The sequence below is a fragment of the Schistocerca americana genome, chromosome X, assembly GCF_021461395.2.
Source record: "Schistocerca americana isolate TAMUIC-IGC-003095 chromosome X, iqSchAmer2.1, whole genome shotgun sequence".
NCBI classification, from domain to species: Eukaryota; Metazoa; Arthropoda; class Insecta; order Orthoptera; family Acrididae; genus Schistocerca; species Schistocerca americana.
The window spans coordinates 479,294,448-479,298,766 of NC_060130.1; the positions used below are offsets into that span (position 1 = coordinate 479,294,448).

At 43.6% G+C, this 4,319-nt stretch overlaps 1 pseudogene; it reads right to left on the minus strand.

Moving 5' to 3' along the window:
* Positions 1 to 2,974: 2,974 nt before the first annotated feature.
* On the minus strand, positions 2,975 to 3,092 carry LOC124557145 (annotated as a pseudogene).
* Positions 3,093 to 4,319: the final 1,227 nt, after the last annotated feature.

The following is a 4,319-nucleotide window of genomic DNA, read 5'->3' on the forward strand; positions in this document are numbered from 1 at the left end:
ATTTCCGTCTGCGTAGCGGCAAATGGACTTCTGCGTTGTCGCCTAGTGTGATGAGACAAGTTCGATCAGAGTCCTCTCTGTAAGGAGAGAAGGTGGTTCAACCGCAGTTTGCTCTCAGGTAAGCTTTGAACTTCGCAGTTTTGTATTTTACCTACTGGCGCAGCACCATCCTACAAAGCCACCTGGCCTTCCACAGTTACCATACTATCCCTTCAACTGACTTTGCCGTATTTCCTGCCCCTAAGCTAATTTATTGCTCACTTCTTCATGCCATTGATTCACTATTTCTGTCTCTGTCATACTTCATTCATTTCTTTCTCAATTTTGTCTGTGGCCTCTTTGCTTTCGGCAGTATACGAATCTAGTTTATCGTTCTGCGCCTTAGATTTTTCCCCTAAATCAGTATACTGGAATTTAATATTCTTTTTTTATGTCTTCTAATCCAATACCCTGCGGTTCAAATATCTTGCCAAGATTTTCACTCTGCGCAGGGAATTGCTGCATAATTAGATTCTTGAAAGCACTAAAGACAAATACAGTGGTAGTACGTAGGCCTGCTCTATATAATGTTGGTGACGTTTCAGGTTTAAGGGACTCGCCCCGTGACTCCCGTGCCGCTCCAACTGGAGCCTCCATTAAGTGCAGGCCATCTCTCTCTGCAGATATCCCCAAGGTTATCGACCCTTGCGTACTGTTTGCCCCGTGTCTGAAGCTTAGTTACCCGCTCCGCGGAACTCTATTCAATCCTCCGATAAATATGTATCTTTTTGAAAACAGGACTCGACGTCCCTCTTGCTGTCGTTCCTAACCATGTTTTCAACTTGCTCACGAGTCATCTCGGTACAGCGCTTCGTCTGCGACCCTGCGCATCTATGCATATCCAAACATAAAATAAGACTATGACAAAACTCAGAATGAGTACGTAAATGAAATTATTTGCCCTAAATTAACCAAAGTGACATTCAGGAAAAATTAGCTTAGTCTTTTTTCCCACTGTTACTCACTGAAATTCTAACTGTATAAAAATTGACAAACATATAAAACAAACCCCTAAATTGCATAAGAAAATAGCAACAACAAACGCTGTAGTACGACATTGTATGTCAGCGGAGTTTTACCCAAGACATAATTTGTGTGATGCCCTACAAGAGAATTTTTATAGGTTATGCATTTCAATAAATGTAACGACTAGTCAAAAGTTCAACGATATCAAGAAAATCCTTGCAGGCGTCGCCAGACAGATGGTTACTTTTTCTCTGTTGGTATATGTTATCCGTTTTGATGCTGCCTATCGTCTGATTACTGATTCTTAAACTGAATTTTTCAAATTGTACTGTATTTCCACCTTATTCCCATATGCCATGGACCTCTTTTCTTGAGCAGGCACTACCTTTATAGTTGCAAATTCCACTTTGTGCAATGTCATCTGAATTCATTATGAGAATTGAAATGAATTTGGCCCGATGATTAATCTGCAATTACATTGTAACCTCACTATAAGGACTTGAGCACGACTGATCATGTAATTAATTTCATTAACTGTGTAAAAGAAAATTTTGAAGCGGGACAGCTGACCAATCACAAGACATACTTTTTTAAAAATGCAGGACAACTGTTGTCTCCAGCCCACACATACCAAAAGCCAACTTTGAAAATCAAAAATTCACTCGATGTTTCCACGCTTCTACAACAAAACTCAAGACAGCTATACTGACCCTACGATCCCATGATCGCACATGCACTCCAAATTGATTACATATTCATACATCACAGCGCTAAACGTGACTATGGGAAACATACAATGCTGAGATGCTGTAAAAGGGAATATAATCTACATAGTTGGTTCCCTGCGTCGATTTTTCTCAGGTATGGCCAAATTACACGCGAAAGGCAGAAAAGCAATCTGCTGAAGTTGCGGTAATCCTTAAGTAATAATCTCATGAAAGGTGGCTCAGAAAAACACCTTTCAGTAATATCTCTGTGTATTTGTTTACGGTGAAGTCAATGAAGTGCATTAGGTGCGGTCTGATGGCAGTGGATGGGCGTCTGTGACTCGGTAGACACATAGAGTTCAATGATCTCCCTACAGCGCCTGTAAATATCACCAAATCTTTTTGGCCCCAATAACGAGGATATACAGGATGATTATGATGAATGTAGACGAACTATAGAAAACAATTCTTCATAGGTTAAGGAGCAATAAAAGGCATATTGACATATGGCTCAAAATGCGTTACAAGGGAGGTACACTCACTTGTAGAGGGAGATATAAGGTCTTTGGTACTGTAGGTTTCAATAACTGAAGGTACACATCAGAATACACTAGGCATGTGGGAATATTCTGTCAGTAATAGTGATTTGACTCCATATTCAACAGGGCAATGAGCTCGAGCACCATCATGTAGTTTGTATATTACCTTAGTACCACCAAAGGTAGGTCTTCTAGCAGGGGAGGCAGGATCACCACAGGAAGAGCAGATACGTCTCACCTGTGAGGGTTCGTGTAATGCTGACTAATCACATTAGGCGATTGTGAATAATCACAGCCATGCTGAGGTTGAACTGGTGCCGATGGGTCGTTGCCATCATACGATGGGGGTTCTCCACAGCAAACAGTTTGGTGTTGTGAAGGTTGAAGATACTGCTCCTTATAAAGGTAGCCACATCTGTGAACAGATGACAGAAATTCCGACACCATGCCGGCCCGTGCAATGAACCAGCTACAATACTGTCACAATGAATGCAAGTGCTAAGGTAAAAAAAAAAAAAAAAGCACTCCGTCGTCAGGCCACAAGTGGCCCATCGGGACCATCCGACTGCCGTGTCATCCTCAGCTGAGGATGCGGATAGGAGGGGCGTGTGGTCATCACGCCGCTCTCCCAGTCGTTATAATGGTTTTCTTTGACCGGAACCGCTACTATTCGGTCGAGTAGCTCCTCAATCGGCATCATGAGGCTGAGTGCACCCCGAAAAATGGCAACAGCGCATGACGGCCCGGATGGTCACCCATCCAAGTGCCGGCCACGCCCGGCAGCGCTTAACTTCGGTGATCTGACGGGAACCGGTGTATCCACGGCGGCAAGGCCGTTGCCCGCTAAGGTAAAAAGGCCTGCACATATTCTAAGTGATACTGATAGCGCCATTTGTTATGGAGAACGTCCCATACAGGTTTACCCCACGCTAGCGTGCCACCTGCATAGTGCTGATACCGGGGTAAGTGTCAAAGATAATTTGTGTCCACCTACAATTAGGTGTATCACCTGTGCAACGCATCACCAGTCATATGCCCAAGTGCGAATTTTTGCTATTTATCCTGCTGTTTGTCACCATTTATCGTGTGGACATCTGAAGGGAGTTTGCGTAAAAGGAGAAGTAATTGAACTCTAGTTATCTGCATTCATTAATACATAGGACGCTGTGAGGCCATCAGCCAATCACGGTGCTCAGTCAGATACGTTAGTTTCAGTGATGGAACAAAGTCCGAAAATTAAGGAGAGATAGGATATGCTTCAATTCATAAGTAGCTGAAAGCCTGTGCCAGAGAGAATGTCCAGTCTGGATCCAACGCCCCAGCAATTCAAAATGGCTCTGAGCACTATGGGACTTAACATCTGAGGTCATCTTTCCCCTAGACTTTGAACTACTTAAACCTAACTAACCTAAGGACATCACACACATCCATGCTCGAGGCAGGATTCGAACCTGCGACCGTAGCAGCAGCGCGGTTCCGGACTGAAGCGCCTAGAACCGCTCGGTCACAACGGCCGGCTCTCAGCAGTTCCCAGCAGCCTACACGTGTGTTCTCTCCCATGTTCTCTATTAACTACTCACAAAAAAGATGCTGGAGGCTTGTTTGTCAGAATGTTCCATTGGAACAAACAACCTTTACTGAAATGACGGTCCTTCTCGGTATATAGGTCACAACCCACTGTACTCGAACATTACAGACGAAAATATAACTGAAAATTATTAGAAATAAGAGCAGCAATTTTTAGTACCCACTACATCGGGCAACTGATCTGCACATACCTGTCTCTTCCGTTGGCCCTGGTATAACGGGGTCACCTGTTCCTGAGTGTATAGCCTGATCATATAAATCTGACAGACAGGATTACAAAGATTGCTTAAAATTTCTTTTACTGGTCTTACCAGTAGCCGGATGGTGGTTTGGTGGTGGTCAAGAGCGTGAGGTGGTAGTATCAGTGTTCCACAGCTGTTGAGTAGCACGAGCAACAGGTATTGTCAGGTACCTGCAATACGAGTACGACCAGTATTAGAGAAAGCCTTATGGAAAATGTTACAAATAAGTATGGCCATGG